The 22,904-nt window shown below is 43.5% G+C and overlaps 1 pseudogene; it reads left to right on the forward strand.

Annotated features, from left to right (window-relative positions):
• The first annotated feature begins 495 nt into the window (after window positions 1-495).
• LOC136124671 (bcl-2-like protein 13) lies at window positions 496-1,238 on the forward strand (annotated as a pseudogene).
• The last annotated feature ends 21,666 nt before the right edge of the window (window positions 1,239-22,904 follow it).

The raw sequence follows: 22,904 nt of genomic DNA on the forward strand, positions 1-22,904 counted from the left end.
GTTAGACTCAGCTCTGCCCCTAACGTTTGCAGGGTTCAAGGCAAGATTTCAGTTGGAGGCCCATGTGCTATATGTCCAAATAGTTAAAAAGTTATAATCAAACAAACGAGCTTAAATAAAATCTGTGCTACTCCCAACAAGCACATGGAAAGATGCTCAACATCACTATTCATTAGGAAAATGCAAATCAAAACCACAGTGGGATACCACCTCATACCCACTAGGAAGGTGCTATCAAAAAACAAAAACAAAACAAACCCCCAGAAAACAGCAAGTGCTGGGGAGGATGTGGCGACACGGGCACCACTGTACACCGCTGGTAGGAATACGAAGCGGCGCAGCTGCTGTGGAAAACGGTACGGTGGCGCCTTAAAAAGAAATTAAAAACAGAGTTATCTGCCGCCGCTGCGCCTTTCACCTCTTCGGGGGCAGGGGCCTGGGCCAGGTTTTACACATCTGCAAGCAGACCGTTCTGGAGCTCTGCCAGTCGACCCCATGGCGTCCTCTCCCACTGTGTCTCTGGGGGCTCACTATGAAACAAAGTGTGTCGTCCTCGGCTACCTGGGAGTCCTCTCTCAGGAGGAGCTGCGGGAGTAATATCTTTCCTCACCCCAAGGGGTTCGACAAGATATGGCTTCACCATCTCTGGATCGAGAAATTTTATTAAAAGGTAAAACTGAAATTGAAGAGCTAAAATCCCTGGACGAAGAAATTTCTGAAGCCTTCGCCAGCACAGGCTTCACCCGGCACTCTTTGCCCGTGTTCAGCCCCACAAACCCCGACAAGTTTCCGCAGAGGACCGCTTGGCCCACCCGGGGAGAAGGCGTCGCAGGAGCCGAGAGCGCCTCTGCGCGGGGTCTTGCAGTCATCCCTCCGCCGGATGCTAAAGCTCTTCAGCCTGGTAGACAGACCCCCGTGAGGACTCCGCGGCGCACAGCAGCGGCAGACAGTTCAGGAAAGGAAGTGAAGGGACCGCTGCAGGCAAGCAGAGCTGCAGGGAGCACACAGGCCAAGGGCGTACCAGGCACGTCGGGAACGTACACTGGAGCACACACAGTTCACGCCAGCGGCCGGAATAAGACGTTGGCGCCTCCGATTTTGCTACGACCAATGCTCTTGGGGTTGACAAGGCAAGCTCAGGAGCCTTGCAGCGCATCGCTGCAGTTTGGTGAGACTCTCCCAGAGGACCACGCCGCCGAGCGCATCAGGCAGCAGGGTGGCTAGGGCACTGCCTTTAATCTCCTTTAACCTGGAGTCCGCGGAGGAGGACGAGCAGCGCCCCGCGGGGCCACGGAGGACAGCAACGACATCCACGTCCCGCCCAGGGGCGGCTCCACGCTCGCCAGCCCCGCGGAGGCTCCGACGCCCGCGACGGCGTCCTGGCGGGCCGAGGGCTTCCCCGTGTCGCTGTCCAGCAGCCAGAGCTGGCGCACCGAGAGCCCACCGGTGTCCCCGGGTCCCGAGCCCTGGCAGCAGGTCACAGTGGACCCCGAAGAAGTCGAGAGCTTGGACAGCAACGGGGCCGGAGAGAAGAGCGAGCAAGTCCTCCACCTCAGACCTCGCGCACGTGGAGAAGCAGGGGTTCCCGAGGGCACGGAGGCGGCGGCCGGGAAGCCTGGCCCCGAGGGGTCGGCCGGCCAGACAGCCGGCCCCACGACATCTCTGTCTGCGGAACTTGCTGAAGAAGAGGCAGGAGCGGCCGCGTCCGAAGCTGCCGAACGGGAGCAGAGCCCCCCGGTTGAGCCCCCAGCAGCCCCGCCGGGCGGGCGGAGAGCAGGCGGCCCGCGGGCGGGGCCCTGTCCAGCGGCCACGACAAAGCTGGTCCACCGCCCGAGGGCAAGTCCCTCTCGCTCGGCGGAGGGGCAGCTGCCGTTGCCATCCTGGAGGTGGCAGTTGGGGTGGCACTGGCTCTGAGAAGGAAGTAGATTTTTCGGAGAGAGAAGACAAAAAGGCGTAAGGTTTTAGTCGTGTCGACCGGACTGGAGCGGCCAGGAGCTGGCTGGACATCCCTTGGACACTCCGGGGTCAGGAGGACTTGGGTCCACAGGGCAGGGGGCCGACCCACGTGTTAGGGCTTGAGCTGGAGGCTGTGCGCGGTGGTCTGATTGGAGGCCCCGGGCCTAGGTGCCTGTGCCCTGTAGGGTGCGAAGCCTCCGCCCACCAGCCCCGTAGCGCCTTCCCCAGTGGTGACAGCCCCACCCCACGTGTCTCCCCGTGTTGCCAAACGTCCCCCGGGGACAACGTTGTCCTGTGAGAGCCATAGTCTCAGAGCGAGAGGGTCCCCGTGCGGGGGCCTAGGGGGCAGACCCCAGGCAGGAGGGCGTGGTGGGCCCCTCAGCTGCTGGCGCACTCCTGCCTGGGGTCTCTCAGCTCCTCTGTTCTTCCCACCCTCAGTCCCGCAGCCCAGGTGCTCTGCCGGGTCTCAGCCGCCTCGCCCCAGGGTGCCCCGAGGCCTTGTGGAGAAGGCTCTCCCAATGCTTCCCGCAGTTCCCCTTGTAAAGATGCTGCCTTTAGTCTTTAAACGTACAAGAGGGAAGAGACCCGGGGCCCCTGCCCGTGACCGCGGGGCAAGTTTGTCTCCGCGTTTGGAAGCTGGAGGGTGGCTTAGCTGGCCTATCGAGGTTGCTTCCAGCCCTTTTGTCTGTGGGCGCCCTTGAGCCGATGGGGACTCGCCGGCCGGCAGCATCTCTCTTGCTGGGCAGCGCTGTCCGTGACCCGGACTAGGGTGATTCGCAGGTTCTGGCCTCAGCCTTCTTCCCAGTCAGGCCGCTCCTCGGCGGTCTCTTGCCAGGTGATAACGGTTTCCACACGTGGGCTTACAGGCCAGTGAATCGTATCTCTCATTCAGTACACGAAGTCCCCTAAATATCATTGAAGTAAAAAGCAGGAAAGAGAGGCTGCCCTTGAGGTTCTCTAGCTTGGCTTTCAGAACTCCATAACCGAAGCTTACACTGCACTCATCACGGCCCAAATGCCAGAGTGACAAACCATCATGATCACGGTCAGCATGTGCTCGTGGAGACTTAGCATAGCCTCATCCACTGACTGCATCCCTCACGGGGGACAGCATCTCTTCATGCCTGAGGTCAGTGTCACTGACGGGACACACGTGCTTGAGACAGGTCATCTCAGATTATCCTCGTAAATGTAACAGATTACTTTTTAAATCCTGAAATTTGTAATAAAATTACTTTATCCCGATCACCAAACAACAACAACAAAAACCCAGAATGATCATATAATTCAGCCGTTCTGCTTCTGAGTAGATACCCACAAGAACTGAAAGCACAGTCTTGAAGAGATATTCGTACACCCGTGTTTATAGCACCATCATTTACAATGGCGAAAAGGTGAAAGCAACCTAAGTGTCCGTGGATGGATGAATGGGATAGAAGAATGGATAAACAAAATGTGGTCTCTACATACAAAGGAATATTATTTGGCCTTAAAAAAGAAAAAAACCTTGTCACATGCTGCAAAAAGGATGAACCTCGTGGACATTACGCAAATTGAAATAAGCCAGCCACAATAAAACAAATACTGTATGAGTCCACTTACCTAAATAGGTCAAATTCATAAGGACAGGAAGAATGGTGCTGGAGGAGGGTAAGGGGGTATTGTTTAATGGTGGCAGGGTTTTAGTCTTGCCAGATGAAAACATTCTAAAGATCTGTTGTATTCAATACAACAATGTGAATGTAAATCAACATAAGTGTCCATCGACAGGGGAATGGATGAAGATGTGGTCCATACATACAAAGGAATATTGCTCAGCCATGAAAAGATTGAAAGAATGCCATTTGCAGCAACATGGATGGACCTAGAGATGACCATACTGAGTGAACTAAGTCAGACAGAGAAAGCAAACATCGTATGTTATCACTTATCCGTGGAATGTAAAAAAAAAATGATACAAGTGAACTTACTTACAAAACAGAAACAGACTCACAGACATAGAAAACAAACTTGTGGTTACCAAAGGGGTGGGCATGGGGGAAGGGATAAGGTCAAACCCACGCTCTTTCCTCTGGGACATGTTTTCTGGTGTGAAGTTCGGGAGAATATCCGATCATGAAGTACTGTCCCGTCATCCAACAGGCTTATCCTCTCCTTGGTGAGACAGGCATCCAAGTACGTTAGGTTATGAAGAGCACGGATGAAGGATGTTTAGTTGCACCAAGTATAGGCTGGACATTTCGCCCGCAAACTCTGCTGGCCACACAGCACGGTTTTCGCTGCCCAGCAGGGACCTAGCGCCTGCAGCCTGGGGCCAAGTCCAGCTGCTCTCCCTTGCTTACCTCCCTCCCAGGGCTGCCCTCTTGTTATAGAGGCAGAGGTGAGTCATCGCACAGGGAGAGCCTGGATCATAAAGCTGAAAGTATATTCTATCTGGTCCTTGACAGAGAAAGTTTACCAATCCCTGCTGTAAAGCGTAAAAAAAAATGAACCAACATCACAAAAGAACACACGACGAATGAGTACGTGGCAGAACAAGCCATTTGCTGTAATGAATGTTTCTCGCTTAGCTATTTACAAGAAGAATAAAATGCTTTAGTTCTTAGAAAGCACCCTATTTCCACTGCATGCTGTTCAAATTATAAATAAATACATATTTTAAGACTGGGGCAAAAACATATAGGTTCTGGATTGGTTGATTGATGGACTGATTCATTTCTTGCTATTTTAAGTGGTGAGTTTTGTTGAAAAGTTAACACCAAGAAACAAAAAGAGCTTTAGCATCCCTCACTCCAAACAGGTCTAGCTGTGATCAAACTGTCAGCCAAACGCAACACAAAGTAGGATAGTCACCCTGATAGCTGTAGTTCGCATCTCTTTTACACGCAGGGGATGGATGTTTCACGGATAGACCGCGTTCTCCTGGCTCTTTGTAAATAACGCCCTTCACCACCTGAATACTGCATTCTTCAGCCTGGTAACTGGTTTTCAAATATTTCATGCCATGATTAGCTTGAGTGGAAAAACAGGAAGTAAGGCAGCAGCGTGACACAGCGGCAGTGGCTTGGGGAGCCTGGAGTTCTCATCTCCACTGTGCAGTTCCCTGGCCAAACCAGTTGCTTAATCTCTCTGCCCTCATTTCCTGCAACCCGACTTTGGAGACACACAGTGCGTGTGTAGAGGGGGAGGGCCTCCAAACCGCGGTCCTCCCTACCTTCCCTCTGAAATCCTGCGGCCTGGGGATGCTTAACTGCAGAGTGAACCCAGCTGAGTTAATTATTTCAGCATCTCTTTAGAGCCCGTTCTACAGCCTATCAGCCACTTCCTGGCTATAAAGGGAGGCATTCGAGGGGTTTGGCTGGGGGTGAAAGGAAAGAGGGAGGCCAGTGTGTGTTGAGAACTCAAATCTCCACCTGGTCCAAGTCTCTCGTTCCCAGGAAGAACCTTCAGTCCGATCTGCAAAGGTTGCTCTGCCCAGATGACCAAGCAGAGCTTGGCCCGACCGTCCGGATCACCCAGTATAGCCTTTCTAATCAAACTTATAGCAGACGTGACCGGGCAGCTGGAGGCCCAGTGCCTTCCCCTGAGCTGTCTGCTCCACTGAGGGTCTGGAGGCTTCGTTCCCTGAAGTCTGGGCCACCCTCTTGATACCCCCCCTTCGGAAGTGCTGTGGTCGTTGTTCTTCACAGCATCAGTCTGGGCTCTGGGCTTTCCCTCCACCGTTGTTTCCTAAGCCCCTAGGTTGTTTTTGTCCTGCCTTTTTCTCAGGCACAAGGGAAACTGGCCTCATTGGCTGGTCCCTGTGCAATCCCGTGGTTTTTTAGTTTTCTCCCGGGAAACCTCTTCATAAGGCAGCATGTAGTCTGCTCTCCACAGGGGATTATTTGGGAGTTGTTAGCGGAATGTTTTGCAATTCTTATCAGATACTTTATTGATTGCTTATGTTATCTGTTGCTGAGAGGGGTGTATAAAATTTCTATGAGACTATGGATTTGTCAGTTTCTCTTTGTAAACCTGTTAATCTTTGCTTTGAAAAATTTGAACCTATGTCTTATAGAGGTACACAGGTCCAGGATTCCATCTTCCTGGTGAAATTTTCCTTTCTAATCATTATGTTATTAATCTTTTCTTTTCTACTAATTTTTTTTTTTTAGTCTAAAAGTCTATGTTGTTTAACATTTGCTTGGTATAGCTAGTTTTTTCTCCTTAGGTTTAATTCACTTTGTTTTTGCTGGTATGAAACCACTGTGGTGGCCACAGCAGAGTCCTGAGTGCTCTGCACTGAGATCAGGTGTGGACCTGGAAGGATCGGGAGATTCTCAATGGGGACACTGAGTCAGAGTGAGAGAGCAGTGCTTTGGAGATGGCATCAGGCAGCTTCAGCCGAGTCACCCAGGTTGGCAGCTCACCACTGAACAGCTGAGCAGAGGGACGGGGACACCGCACTCCGGGGGAGGGGTGGGAGGCACAGGCACAGAGGTGCAGCGCCCAACCCCCTTACCAGGAGGGAGAGGGTTGCTTCCCCAGCAGTCTTGCCTCCAAGAGGTCAGGGATGCCTTGCCCAGGTGATGACACCGGAATGGCAGCTGCCACTTCCTATGAGTGTTCAAATCTTGACCAACGTGCCACGAGGTTCCCAACAGCCCAGGGTAACTCAGAGGTGGTTTTTGGTCACCTCTTTCATTTCTCTGGAAGAGTGCGACCCTTAGTGCCTCATCCTCAAGAAATGGGCCCAGAAGAAGTCAAGGAAGGAAACGAGAGGGATCTCCTCCGGGAACTTGATCATCACGTCCTTGATCAGATGACCCAGCCTGGGTGTCCAAGACAGTCCCTGCCCCTGTCCTTGTCCTCTGTCTGTCCTGAGCACCAGCGGTACCTGCAGCCTTTAGCTTGGCTGATTTCGTGGAGAAGCCTAGTGTATCTTTCTCCATCAGTTTGTCCTTGACCTTTCTGGGTTCATATGTTTCTAACTTGTGTCTTTTAGCATATAGCTGATTAAAAAATTCAATATAAAAAGTTCTGACTTCGGACTGCTTCATTTATCCATCATATCCATATATGACACTGCTGCGTCTGGTTTTATTTGTACTACTACTGTTTTCATTTTGCCACTCCTTTTTCTTTTTGGCAGCTTTTTCCTGCTTCTTTCCTGACTTCTCTTTATTCTTTCTTTTCCCTATTAAGTTTTGATTTTGTACATTCTATTTTTTATGGTATCCTTTAAATTTTTAACATGCATAATTGACATATCAAAGTCCAAAGTGATGTCTCTACCATTCTTGAAAACTTATGATGTTTTAATTCTACTTTCCCTGCATTGTTTTTCACATTTTTGGTGCCCAGCATTTTAGGTGCACCTCCTTTTAACTGTCCTTTCCATTTGTTTTTTTTAAAAGAAAATCCTTACCCTCACTTACTTTATGTTCACCACCCTCCTCACTCACTTCCCTTCCCCTCATTCCTTCCTTCTTGGTTCGGTTTTCTTTGTCTTTCAATTTTTTCTGTAAGGATCTGTTGTTCTTCGACTTTGTTTCTCTGAAAAGGTTTATTACGCACTCTGACTCTTGAATGATGTCTTATCTGGGTCCAGAACATTAGGACTTTGGAGATATCATGCATGTTGCTGATGGCAACTGTCATACCTTTGCAGGTGATCTGGTTTTTTGCTTTGTTTTGTTACTTTTAAGGTTTTCTCTTGATCCATGATGTGCTGTAGTTTCACTTCCATTTGTCTTTTATTTACTTATACTGTACTTAGCCCTTTAAATCTGAGGACTTATGTCTTTCCTCAATTTGGAGTCCTTTTTCTTCTGAAACTCAAAAAGAGCTCTCTCTCTCTCTCTCCATGTATATGTATATATATCTTATAAGTTCCATACTCTATTAAACTTTTTCATACCTTTATAACTTCATTGTTTTGTGCTGAATTCTCATTAATTTCTGTAAGTCTATCTGAGTCATTTAAGCTCTCCATTGACGTCAGCAATTATACTTTTACAAATCAAGCATTAAATAAACGTTAACTGTTACGGTCCTTCGGTAACTTTAGACATACTAACTGCATAGCCTCTCTGGCTGCTCTAAGGGGCTTGGCTTCTGGAGGTGTCAGTTTTCACATCATCTCATATGCTGACTCCTCCTTACAGCAGACTGCTTCTGTGTGAGGTTTGTGATTTTTTAATGTTTGGCCCATTTTTAGCTAGGTTTCTTTTTTATGTGGGAAACTCAAATGCTTTCGGTTTGTTGAGCAATTTGAGGTTTGTTTCTGTTGGATCTGCTTGAGTTATCACAAATTTTTCTTCTTCTTGTTTTCTTTTTTTATAAACATCTTTATTGAAGCATAACTGCTTTACAATGGTGTATCACAAACTTTTACATTAATTTCTTAACTGTGGAATCTAGACCTGCCCATGGTACGAGACTGCAGATTTTTACAACAGTTTTTGTGCTTTTTGTACACACATATATGCACACACACATACGTATGCGTGTGTCCCGGAATTCAAGATTTTGTGGGATTTAGAGCCATTTATTCTCTATGTCTACATAGTAGTTTTTTTTTTCTTTTTTGTGGTACGCGGGCCTCTCACTGTTGTGGCCTCTCCCATTGCGGAGCACAGGCTCCGGATGTTTAGGCTCAGCGGCCATGGCTCACGGGCCCAGCCGCTCCGTGGCATGTGGGATCTTCCTGGACTGGGGCACGAACCCGTGTCCCCTGCATCGGCAGGTGGACTCTCAACCACTGCACCACCAGGGAAGCCCTACATAGTAGATTTTTAGTTTGCAACCAATTATTCAATATTTGGCCTTTCCTCATGGCACAAACAAAATCCAACAAACTCCGCAAACTTAAGGGAAAACTCCTTATTTTATCTGTCCTGAGGATGGTAATGAATTGGCCATCAAAAAATAAAAATAGGTTGGAGCTGAACCCTTTTAAATCTACCACACCACACTGGCATCACACTGAGAAGACTGCTTCAAGATGGCGGAGTAGAAGGACGTGCTCTCACTTCCTCTTGCGAGAGCACTGGAAGCACAGCTAACTGCTTAGCCGTCATCAGGACTCACCAAGGAGGATACCCCACATCCAGAGACAAAGGAGAAACCACACTGAGGGTAGGAGGGGCACAATCACAATAGAATCAAACCCCGTAACTGCTGGGTGGGTGACTCACAGACTGGAGAACACTTAGACCACAGAAGTCCACCCACTGGAGTGAAGGCGCTGAGCCCCACGTCAGGCTTCCCAACCTGGAGGCCAGGCAACGGGAGGAGGAATTCCTAGAGAATCAGACTTTGAAGGCTAGTGGGATTTGACTGCAGGACTTTGACAGGACTGGAGGAAACAGAGACTCCACTCTTGGAGGGCACACACAAAGTAGTGTGGGCATCGGGACCCAGGGGAAGGACCAGTGACCCCAAAGGAGACTGAACCAGACCTACCTGCTAGTGTTGGAGGGTCTCCTGCAGAGGAGGGGGGTGGCTGTGTCTCACTGTGAGGACAAGGACACTGGCAGCAGAAGTTCTGGGAAGTACTCCTTGGCAGGAGCCCTCCCAGAGTCTGCCATTAGCCCCACCAAAGAGCCCAGGTACGCTCCAGTGTTGGGTTGCCTCAGGCCAAACAACCAACAGGGAGGGAACCTAGCGCCACCCAACAGCAGACAAGTGGATTAAAGTTCTACTGAGCTCTGCCCACCAGAGCAACAGTCAGCTCTACCCACCACCAGTCCCTCCCATCAGGAAACTTGCACAAGCCTCTTAGACAAACTCATCCACCAGAGGGCAGACAGCAGAGGCAAGAAGAACTACAGTCCTGCAGCCTGTGGAACACCAACCACATTCACAGACAGACAAGATGAAAAGGCAGAGGGCTATGTACCAGATGAAGGAACGAGATAAAACCCCAGAAAAACAACTAAATGAAGTGGAGATAGGCAACCGTCCAGAAAAAGAACTCACAATAATGATAGTGAAGATAATCCAGCACTTCGGAAAAAGAATGGAGGCAAAGATCGAGAAGATGCAAGAAATGTTTAACAAAGACCTAGAAGAATTAAAGAACAAACAAACAGAGATGAACAATACAATAACTGAAATGAAAACTACACTAGAAGGAGCCAATAGCAGAATAACTGAGGTGGAAGAATGGATAAGTGACCTGGAAGACAGAATGGTGGAATTCACTGCTGCGGAACAGAATAAAGAAAAAACAATGAAAAGAAATGAAGACAGCCTAAGAGACCTCTGGGACAACATTAAACGCTCCAACATTCGCATTATAGGGGTCCCAGAAGGAGAAGAGAGAGAGAAAGGACCCGAGAAAATATTTGAAGAGATTACAGTTGAAAACGTCCCTAACATGGGAAAGGAAATAGCCACCCAAGCCACAGAGTCCCACACAGGATAAACCCAAGGAGAAACATGCTAAGACACATACTAATCAAATTGGCAAAAATTAAAGACAAAGAAAAATTATTGAAAGCAGCAAATGAAAAATGCCAAATAATATACAAGGGAACTCCCATAAGGTTAACAGCAGATTTCTCAGCTGAAACTCTACAAGCCAGAAAGTGGCATGACATACTTAAAGTGATGAAAAGAAAGAACCCACAGCCAAGATTACTCTACCCGGCAAGGATCTCATTCAGATTTGATGGAGAAATCAAAAGCTTTACGGACAAGCAAAAGCTAAGAGAATTCAGCACCACCAAACCAGCTCTAGAACACGCTAAAGGAACTTCTCTAAGTGGGAAACACAAGAGAAGAAAAGGACCTACAAAAACAAACCCAAAACAATTAAGAAAATGGTAATAGGAACATACTTAACAATAATTACCTTAAACGTGAATGGATTAAATGCTACAACCAAGATACAGGCTCGCTGAACGGATACAAAAACAAGACCCATTTATATGCTGCCTACAGGAGACCCACTTCAGACCTAGGGACACATATAGACTGAAATATAGGGCATGGAAAAAGATATTCCATGCAAATGGAAATCCAAAGAAAGCCAGAGTAGCAATACTCATATCAGATAAAATATGACTTTAAAATAAAGAATGTTACAAGAGACAAGGAAGGACACTAAATAATGATCAAGGGATCAATCCAAGAAGATATAACAATTATAAACATATATGCACCCAACATAGGAGCACCTTAATACATAAAGCAACTGTTAACAGCTATAAAAGAGGAAATCAACAGTAACAGAATAATAGTGGGGGACTTTAACACCTCACTTACATCAGTGGACACATCATCCAGACAGAAAAGTAATAAGGAAACACAAGCTTTAAATGACACAACAGACCCGATAGATTTAATTGATATTTATAGGACATTCCATCCAAAAACAGCAGATTACACTTTCTTTTCAAGTGCGCATGGAACATTCTCTAGGTAGGATCACATCTTCAGTCACAAATCAAGCCTCAGTAAATTTAAGAAAATTGAAATCATATCAAGCATCTTTTCGGACCACAACGCTATGAAATTAGGTATCATTTACAGGGAAAAAAACGTAAAAAACACAAACACACGGAGGCTAAACAATACGTTACTAAATAACCAAGAGATCACTGAAGAAATCAAAGAGGAAATCAAAAAATACCTAGAGACAAATGACAATGAAAACATGACGATCCAAAACCTATGGGATGCAGCAAAAGCAGTTCTAAGAGGGAAGTTTATAGCAATACAAACCTATCTCAAGAAACAACAAACATCTCAAATAAACAATCTAACCTTACACCTAAAGGAAATAGAGAAAGAAGAACAAACAAAACCCAAAGTTCATAGAAGGAAAGAAATCATAAAGATCAGAGCAGAAATAAATGAAACAAAAACAAAGAAAACAATAGCAACGATCAATCAAACTAAAAGCTGGTTCTTTGAGAAGATAAACAAAATTGATAAACCATTAGCCAGACTCATCAAGAAAAAGAGGGAGAGGACTCAAATCAATAAAATTAGAAATGAAAAAGGAGAAGTTACAACAGACACCACAGAAATACAAAGCATCCTAAGAGACTACTACAAGCAACTCTATGCCAATAAAATGGACAACCTGGAAAAAATGGACAAATTCTTAGAAAGGTATAACCTTCCAAGACTGAACCAGGAAGAAATAGAAAATATGAACAGACCAATCACAAGTAATGAATTTGATTAAAAATATTCCAACAAACAAAAGTCCAGGACCAGATGGCTTCACAGGTGAATTCTATCAAACATTTACAGAAGAGCTAATACCCATCCTTCTCAAACTCTTCCAAAAAATTGCAGAGGAAGGAACACACCCAAACTGATTCTATGATGCTACCATCACCCTAATACCAAAACCAGACAAAGATACTACAAAAAAAAGAAAACTACAGACCAGTATCACTGACGAATATAGACGCAAAAATTCTCAACAAAATACTAGCACACAGAATCCAACAACACATTTAAAGGATCATATACCATGATCAAGTGGGATTTATCCCAGGGACGCAAGGATTCTTCAATATACACAAATCAATCAATGTGATACACCATATGAACAAATTGAAGAATAAAAACCATATGATCATCTCAATAGACACAGAAATAGCTTTTGACAAAATTCAACACCCATTTATGATAAAAACTCTCCAGAAAGGGGGCATAGAGGGAACCTGCCTCAACATAATAAAGGCATATATGACAAACCCACGGCCAACATCATCCTCAATGGTGAAAAACTGAATGCATTTCCTCTAAGATCAGGAACAACACAAGGATGTCCACTCTCACCAGTATTTTTCAACATAGTTTTGGAAGTCCTAGCCACAACCATCAGAGAAGAAAAAGAAATAAAAAGAATATAAATTAGAAAAGAAGAAGTAAAACTGTCACTGTTTGCAGATGACATGAAACTCTACACAGAGGATCCTAAAGATGCCACCAGAAAGCTACTAGAGCTAATCAATGAATTTGGTAAAGTTGCAGGATATAAAATTAATGCACAGAAAACTCTTGTATTCCTATGCACTAATGATGAAAAATCTGAAAGCGAAATTAAGGAAACACTCCCATTTACCATTGCAAGAAAAAGAATAAAATACCTAGGAATAAACCTACCCAGGGAGACAAAAGACCTGTATGCAGAAAACTATAAGACACTGATGAAGGAAATTAAAGATGATACAAACAGATGGAGAGATATCCCATGTTCTTGGATTGGAAGAATCAATATTGTGAAAATGACTATACTACCCAAAGCAATCTACAGATTCAATGCAATCCCTATCGAATTACCAATGGCATTCATACAGGACTCGAACAAAAAATCTTAAAATTTGTATGGAGACACAATAGACCCCGAATAGCCAAAATGGTCTTGAGAGAAAAAAACGGAGCTGGAGGAATCTGACTCCCTGGCTTCAGACTTTACTACAAAGCTACAGTAATCAAGACAATATGGTACTGGCACAAAAACAGAAATATAGATCAATGGAACAGGATAGAAAGCTCAGAGATAAACTCACGCACCGATGGTCAACTAATCTATGACAATGGAGGCAAGAATATACAATGGATAAAAGACAGCCTCTTCAATAAGTGGTGCTGGGAAAACTGGACAGCTACATGTAAAAGAATGATATTAGAACACTCCCTAAAACCATACACAATAATAAACTCAAAATAGATGAGAGAACTAAATGTAAGACTGGACACTATAAAACTCTTAGAGGAAAACATAGGAAGAATACTCTTTGACATAAATCACAGCAAGATCTTTTTTGATCCATCTCCTACAGTAATGGAAATAAAAACAAAAATAAACAAATGGGACCTAATGAAACTTAAAAGCTTTTGCACAGCAAAGGAAACTACGAACAAGATGAAAAGGCAACCTTCAGAAGGGGAGAAAATATTTGCAAACGAATCAACGGACAAAGGATTAACCTCAAAATATATAAACAGCTCATGCAGCTCAATATTAAAAAAACAAACAAACAACCCAATCCAAAAATGGGCAGAAGACCTAAACAGACATTTCTCCAAAGAAGACATACAGATGGCCAAGAGGCACATGAAAGGATGCTCAACATCACTAATTATTAGAGAAATGCAAATCAAAACTACAATGAGGTATCATCTCACACCAGTTAGAATGGGCATCATCAGAAAATCTACAAACAACAAATGCTGGAGAGGGTGTGGAGAAAAGGGAACCTTCTCGCACTGTTGGTAGGAATGTAAATTGATACACCCACTATGGAGAACAGTATGGAAATTCCTTAAAAAACTAAAAATAGAATGACCATATGACCCAGCAATTCTACTACTGGGCATATATCCAGAAAAAATCATCATTCAAAAAGACACATTCATGCCAATGTTCATTGCAGCACTATTTACAATAGCCAGGACATGGAAGCAATCTAAATGCCCATCGACAGATGAATGGATGAAGAAGATGTGGTACGTATATACAATGGAATATTACTCAGCCATGAAAAGGAATGAAATTAGGTCATTTGTAGAGACATGGACGGATCTAGAGACTGTCATACAGAGTGAAGTAAGTCAGAAAGAGAAAAACAAATATCGTATGTTAACGCATATATGTGGAACGTAGAAAAATGGTACAGATGAACCGGTTTGCAGGGCAGGAGACAGAAAAGTAGAGGACTAACATATGGACACCAAGGGGGAAACGTGGCAGGGTGGTGGTGGTGGGATGAATTGGGAGATTGGGATTGACATATATACAGTAATATGTATAAAACAGATAACTAATAAGAACCGGCTGTTAAAAAAAAAAGATACCTGGGAGCTCCCTGGTTGCCTAGTATTAGAATTCCAGGCTTTCACTGCCATGGCCCGGGTTTAAAACATAGTCAGAGAACTGAGACCCCACAAGCTGCACAGCTCGACCAAAGAAGAGAAAAAAGATATCTGCACTCCCATGTTTATTGCAGCATTATTCACAATAGCCAGGACATGGAAGCAACCTAAATGACCCTCAATGGATGAACGGATAATGATACCGTGATATATGTATTGGAATGGAATATTATTCAGCCATGAAAAAGAAGGAAACCCTGCCATTTGCAACAACATGGACAGACCTTGAGGGTATTATGCTAAGTGAAATAAGTCAGAGAGAGAAAGAAAAACACTGTACAATCTCACTTATATGTGAGAATCTAAAAAAGGTGAACTTGTAGAGACAGAGTAGAATGGTAGATACCAGGAGTTGGGGGGTAGAGGAATTGGAGAGATGTTGGTCAAAGGTTATAAACTCGCAATTAAAAGATGAGTAAGTTCTGGAGATCTAATGCTCAGCCTTGTGATTATAGTCAACAACACTGCATATATACGTTCAAAGTTGCCAAGAGAGTAGACCTTAAATGTTCTCACCACAAAAAAGAAGTGATGTGACGTGGTAGAGGTGTTAGCTAAAGCTATGGTGGTAATCATGTTGCAACATATAAAAGTATCAAATCAACAAATTGTATACCTTAAACTAGCACAATGTTATATCTCACTTATACGTCAATAACAAATATATTTTGAAAAATTTCCATGCATTCATTCAAATATTATATATAATAAGAATACAAACGTATACTAAGATATTTGTATTAATATTAATGGGGCTTGACTGTACATATTATTTTTTTAATTTTTATTTTATATTGGAGTAGAGTTGATTAACAATGTTGTGTTAGTTTCAGGTATACAGCAAAGTGATTCAGTTATACATATACATGTATCTTCTTTTTCAAATTCTTTTCCCATTCAGGTTATTACAGAGTACTGAGCAGAGCTCCTCATGCTATACAGTAGGTCCTTGTTGGTTATCTATTTTAAATATAGTAATGTTGTACATATCAAAAATAAATAAATAAATAAAAGCAAAAATAAACAAATGAGACTCAATCAAACTTACAAACTTTTGCACAGCAAAGGAAACCATAAACAAAATTAAAAGACAACCTACAGAATGGGAGAAAATATTTGCAAATAATGCAAGTGACAAGCGCTTAATTTTCAAAATAAACAGCTCATACAACTTAAGAACAACAACAAAAATAATCCAATCAAAAAATGGGCAGAAGACCTAAGAAGACTTTTCTCCAAAGAAGACATACAGATGGCCAACAGGCACATGAAAAGATGCTCAACATTGCGAATCATTAGAGAAAGGCAAATTAAAACTACAATGAGGGGGACTTGCCTGGTGGCGCAGTGGTTAAGAATTGCCTGCCGATGCAGGGCACACAGGTTCAAGGCCCAGTCCAGGAAGATCCTACATGCCGCAGAGCAACTAAGCTTGTGTGCCACAACTACTGAGCCTGCGCTCTAGAGCCCATGAGCCACAACTACTGAGCCCATGTGCCACAACTACTGAAGCCTGTATGCGTAGAGCCCGTGCTCCACAACAAGAGAAGCCACCACAATGAGAAGCCCACGCACCGCAACGAAGAGTAGCCCCCGCTCGCCGCAACTAGAGAAAGCCTGCGTGCAGCAACGAAGACCCAACGCAGCCAAAAATAAGTAAATAAATAAATTGATTTAAAAAAACCCAAAACTGCAATGAGGTACTACCTCACACCGGTCAGAATGGCCATCCTTAAAAAGTCTACAACTAACAAATGTTGGAGGGGGTGTAGAGAAAAGGGAACCCTCCTACACTGTTGGTGAGAATGTAAACTGGTGCAGCCACTATGGAGAACAGTATGGAGGTTCCTCAAAAAACTAAAAATAGAGTGGCCTTATGATCCAGCAATCCCACTACTGGGCATATATCCAGATAAAACTATAATTCAATGATACACACATCCCTATATGCATAGCAGCACAATTCACAATAGCCAAGACATGGATGCAACCTAAGTGTTCATTGACAGAGGAATGGATAAAGAAGATGTGGTACATATATACAATGGAATACTACTCAGCCATAAAAAAGAATGTAATAATGCCATTTACAGCAACATGGATGGACCTAGAGATGATCATACTAAGTGAAGTAAGTCAGAAAGAGAAAGACAAATACCATGTGATATCACTTATATGTGGAATCTAAAATATGACACAAATTAACTTATCTATGAAACAGAAACAGACTCACAAACATAGAGAATAGACTTGTGGTTGTCAAGGAGAAGGGGGGCGGGGGAGGGGTGGGCTGGGAGTTTGGGGTTAGCAGATGCAAACTAGTATATATAGAATGGTAGCACAGGGAACTATATTCACTATCCTGGGATAAAGCCAAAATGGAAAAGAATACAAAAAAGAATATATATAACTGAGTCATTTTGCTGTACAGCAGAAATTAACACAACATTGTAAATCAATCATACTTCAGTAAAATAAATAAACTTTAAAAATACTGAAATGGGGGCTTCCCTGGTGGCGCGGTGGTTGAGAGCCCACCTGCCGAGGCAGGGGACACGGGTTCGTGCCCCGGTCCGGGAAGATCCCACATGCCGCGGAGCGGCTGGGCCCGTGAGCCTGTGCTCCGCAACGGGAGAGGCCCGCGTACCGAAAAAAAAAAAATACTGAAATGACTAATGGCACCTGGGTTTGAATCACTGCACTACCTTTCCTCTCCAACTTGGTCTCAGCTCTTTGCTCCCCAACAGGGATTTACTGGTGTCCATCTCCGAGATCTTGCTTTCAGAAATCATTCCCCTCACTTCACAGAAGGTCACTCGATTACTTATTTGGGTTGGCTGGAAGCTCATCCCTCTGTATCCTGCTACCTAAGGGCTAGGCACCATTAAATGTTCTGAAGTGGCCTTTGGTGGTGTTCATTCTTAATCATTCATGTGTGAACAGAACATGGAAAACTGGAAATTAAATATCTAGGGATTGAAGAGTAAATTTAAAAATTGCCAGGGGACAAGACCCGTTTCTCCATGAAATATACCTGTTATATAATGATTATTAAATGATTGCTTTTTTCATCAGGTTAGTGGAAAACATAAAGCTTTTTGGTTAATAAACAAAATTTGCAAAATCATAATACCTGAAAATATTGGGTTGGCCAAAAATTTTGTTCGGGTTTTTCTGTAAGATGTTACGGAAAAACCCAAACTTTTTAGCCAACCAATAGATTTTAAAACTCTCATTTATTTTTTAGGTTAAAGTTTATAAAATATATTCAACCATTAAGTCAACCATTTATATATTATTTTGCATCAAAGTTCACAATATATGTTCAAAACCAGATATACTGGTTCTTCAATTACACAAAAACATTTATCCAACACTTCACCTGAAAGAAGAATTACTATATGGAGCTTTTGTGTAAACCTCACGGAACTGGATTTCAAACCTCAGAAACACAAAGGAGATTTTTTTGAGAAACATTTAATTACACTGGGGAAAAAAAAGAGAGCGTTGGAAGATCATGAAATGGGTATCATTTCATGAGACCAGATTGAAAACTGGCTTCTTCCTTCTTTCACAAACCGTCCATGTAGCCCTGGTGCTTGTGATTGACACTGGCATCACTGATGTGCCAAATCACTTTTAAAATATTTACCCAAACATTTTGGGTGCCTTACATAAAATCTGAGTCAGTCAAGCAATGCAATCCCATACATACTTCCTTATTAGACGTTACTGCATGCCAGGTGCTGTAGGGGGACAGAGAAGTTTAGGGTAATGCTCCAGAGCACGGGGAACTGCTGATCCAGCCAAAGAGAGAAGGCCACGCCTGCAGCAGTGCAGGAGCTCACCACACGCTTGTTAAGAACGTGTATCCTCCACGCATGCACGTGACTCACGTGGAGCAGACATTCATTGAAAAGGAAAAGCCACTTGGTGCAGGGCTTTGCAGGATGGGGAGGACAGAACAGCTAGGCAAGACCCTGGAAAACCTAGCGAGTCAGTGAGAAAGGACAGAGGAAACGGAAAGGAAAGGAACACAGTAACCAGGTATTTGTAACATTCCCGACTCCATCCATGCATTGTCTCACTAGGTCCTCATGTCATCCTATCAAGTGAATAATACCCTGCCTGCGTTTCGGAAGAGGATATTGGGGTGCGGGCTCAGATTCCCACGGCTGTGCTTTTCGCATGACACATCTCCTCTGTGAAAGCCTCAAAGGGGGGTAGTGCTTCGATGAGCGGCGTCCTCACTTGACAAATGGTGAGACAGGAGCGCAGGAATCCAAACGCATTTTCAAAACTGAAACGGCCAATCTGGGTCATGATCAGCTCATTCTGTCTGCCAAGTAGCACACTCTCCTCATGTCTAAATCCTTCTCATATTTAATAAATGTCCTTGTGTTTGGCCCTTTGTTAACTTGACTTATGAGGTTTTTATTTCCTCGTGACAGTTATCTCCAAAGCGATGAATTAACAATCCAGTCAGTATGGGTCTGTGGCTGAGCAATTAGAGAAATGTGGTTCCTGCTAAAACCCTCACCGGCCTGTGAGTTCCTGGAGAGAGAGAGTTGTTCCACCAAATCAAATGCTCAAGTCAGCGCTGGCGTTAATGCAAGGGCAGAATGGCTTTGAGAAATTAGTTAGGACCATAGATTTTTGCTTAGCTCACGTGTGTACCTCTTCATTGGCTTAAATTATACAGAGATGGATAGACATCTGAGGCTCAAAGATGACACAGAGATTTACAGAACATAGATTCACTGGAAGACGGGTTTCTGAGGTCCCTTCCTCGCTCCCTTAATCTTAACCTTTTCCGTTTCATTTCAGGCCCTCTTATGACTCCCACTGTAGGGGCCAAAGATCTCTAATGGGACTTCAGCTCATACACGGCGTTACATTTCTTTCCTTTTAAGGATGTCTCTTCTTTGAGACCTGCAAACATTCATCTTCTTCCGTATTACCAGCAGCAGCATGTTGCATTAATCCATGATTGTATTTTGTATCTTCAGAGCTCACAAACTTTTAACTACAATTTTTTTTAAAAAATAAATTTATTTATTCCTGCGTTGGGTCTTCCTTGCTATGCACAGGCTTTCTCTAGTTGTGGTGAGCAGGAACTACTCTTCGTTGCGGTGCACGAGCTTCTCATTGCAGTGGCTTCTCTTGTTGTGGATCATGGGCTCTAGGCGCACGGGCTTCAGTAGTTGTGGCACACGGGCTCAGGAGCTGTGGCTCGTGGGCTCTAGAGCGCAGGCTCAGTAGTTGTGGCACACGGGCTTAGTTGCTCTGCAGCACGTGGGATCTTCCCAGACCAGGGCTTGAACTCGTGTCCCCTGCATTGGCAGGCAGATTCCCAACCACTGTGCCACCAGGGAAGTCCCAACTACAATGTTTAAACTCACCAGAATGATGTAGCATAAAAACATTTCTTGTCAAAGAATCCTTTGAGGTGATATTTTTAAAGCAGAATATTACTAATTTCATTGCAAAAGAAAAGAAAATTTGGTTGCCAGCTTATTACTGTAAAAAAATTGTGTGCAGAATGGAGAAAGTGAAAAAAAAAAGAAAGAAAACCCAACCCTGACATCTGATATTCTTCTATAATTTTTTATGCAAATGACAAAATCGTACACATAAATGGGGTCATATTTTCTTTAATTTACATATATTTTTTCAATAATCTGTCACAGACATCTTTCTGTAGCAATAAAGAACTATTTTATGCATTTGAATTCTGCATAATATTCCACTGCGTGTACCCATCATGATTTATTCCTATTGACAGAAAAGTTGGTTGTTTCTAATTTTCGGCTTTTTTCAGAAAGGGTGTCATCAATATTAATTTATATACATATATTTTATCTACTTCTTTTGCCCTTATCCTTTGGATAAATTCCCAGAAATTGAATTTATGGATCAAATGCTATGCAAATTAACAAGTTTGCTATGTAGTGCTAACCTGCCCTCTAGAAATTCTGTGCCAATTTTTATTCTAACTAACATTATGTAAGGATATCTATTCCCACACACTCTTTAGCAATTTAATTCACCATTACATTTTTTCTAAATGGCAAAAATTGATACCTCAGTTTTGCTTTCATTTGTATTCCTTTGATTATTACTAATGTTGGGTGTATGTTCTTTTGAGTAATGTCCATTTGTAGTTCTTCTATGAATTGTCTATATTTTTCTCCACTGCTTTAATGGAGGTGTTTACATTTTTCTTATTTATTTCTAAGATCTCTTTGTATATTATGGATCTTAAATCATTGCCATAGATGTTGCAAATATTTTCTCCACATTGTCATTTGTTAACATTGTTATTAAATTATGGCAATTTTTACATTTAATTTTTAACATATCTGGAATTTATCTTGATGTCATATAGGAAAATCTAGCCTACTTTCCCTCCAGATGGTTTAGTTTCCCCAGCTTCGTTTATTGAATAATTCATCATGGTGGATCGACTGCAGTAATGGCCCCAACGAGCTCCCTGCTCCCTGCATCTAAGCTCTTTGCAAGTGTCCTCCTCTGCTGACTCTACTTGGACATCTGACTTGCTTTGTCCAATGGGATGATAGCAAACATGATGCGAGCAGAGAGATGAAAAGTGCCTGGGAATTGAGGCTCACCCGCTGCTGCTCCTGGAACTCTGTGCTGAATAAACAGGCCCAGGGAGCTTGTTGGATAGTGAGATGTGTGGCCCAGTCCCCCTGTTACTCCCAGTCCTGAGTTGTCTGAGCGAGACCATTCAAGCCTTCAGCTCCAGTCAAGCCACCAGCTGACCGCACACCCCGGAGCACCCAGACCCAAGAATTACCCAGCTCACTCCAGCCCAAACTGCCAAACCACCAAACCATGAAGTAAATAAATGGTTCTTCTTTTAATCTACTGCATTTTTGGATGGTGTGTTTCTTAATAAAAGGTAACTGGTGTATCCTTCTTCCCTATACTGATTTGAATATCACACTTTTCGTGTGCTGAATTCCCATTTACACATGTGTCTGTTTCTGAGCTCCTTATTCTGTTTCTTTGGCCTCCTTGCTCCTTCTTCTGGTAGTTTCACACTTTTAAACTTATTGTAGCCTTATAGCATGCTTTACTATTTGATAGGTTAATTTCTCTTCCATCACCCTGATTCTTCTTTTTTATTTAGCAGAAACTTGTCGAATTCACCAAAAAAAAAAAAAAGTCTTGCTAGGATTTTATTGTTAATTGCATTCATTTCTTGGAGTATTTTGAATTTTCAGCACAGAAGTCTCTTATCTACTTGTATGTCCTTCAGCCATATTTGACATTTTCCTTCAGAAAGACCCCAGTAGGAGGTATATGTTAAAAGATTTGTTGTAAAAAAATGGTTAACAGGATTGTGGAGGCCAGTCCAAATCTGTAAGGCCATCGAGAAGGGTAGGCAGAAGACCTTGGGCATGAAACGGCTGTCCACAGCTGGGACGCAACTGGAATTTCTCCTCCTCCTTCTGGGAAACCTCAGTGCTGCTCTTAAGGACTTAAACAGAGTGAATGAGGCCCACCCAGATTACCTAAAATAATCTTCCTTACTTAGAAGTCAACTGAATATGGATTTTAGTTATGTTTACAAAATGCCTTCAAAGTAACACCTAGATTAGTATTTGCTTCAATACTGGGGATATTAATTTAGCCAAGCTGACACAAAAAACACCATAGCATTTATATTAGTGATTTTTTTGTTCCAGAGTTTTCATCTTATTTTCTGTCCATTGATTTTCAATAGAAAAACGAGTGATTTAAAAGTTTTCTTTTTCAAAAAAATTTTATTTATTTATTTATTTATGGCTGTGTTGGGTCTTCATTGCTACGCACAGGCTTTTCTCTAGTTGTGGCGAGCGGGGGCTACTCTTCGTTGCGGTGTGCGGGCTTCTCATTGCGGTGGCTTCTCTTGTTAAGGAGCGTGGGCTCTAGGTGAGCAGGCTTCAGTAATTGTGGCACAAGGGCTCAGTAATTGTGGCACAAGGGCTCAGTAGTTGTGGCTCGTGGGCTCTAGAGCGCAGGCTCAGTAGTTGTGGCTCGCGGACTCTAGAGCA

This window comes from Phocoena phocoena, chromosome 6 (assembly GCF_963924675.1).
Source record: "Phocoena phocoena chromosome 6, mPhoPho1.1, whole genome shotgun sequence".
NCBI classification, from domain to species: domain Eukaryota; kingdom Metazoa; phylum Chordata; class Mammalia; order Artiodactyla; family Phocoenidae; genus Phocoena; species Phocoena phocoena.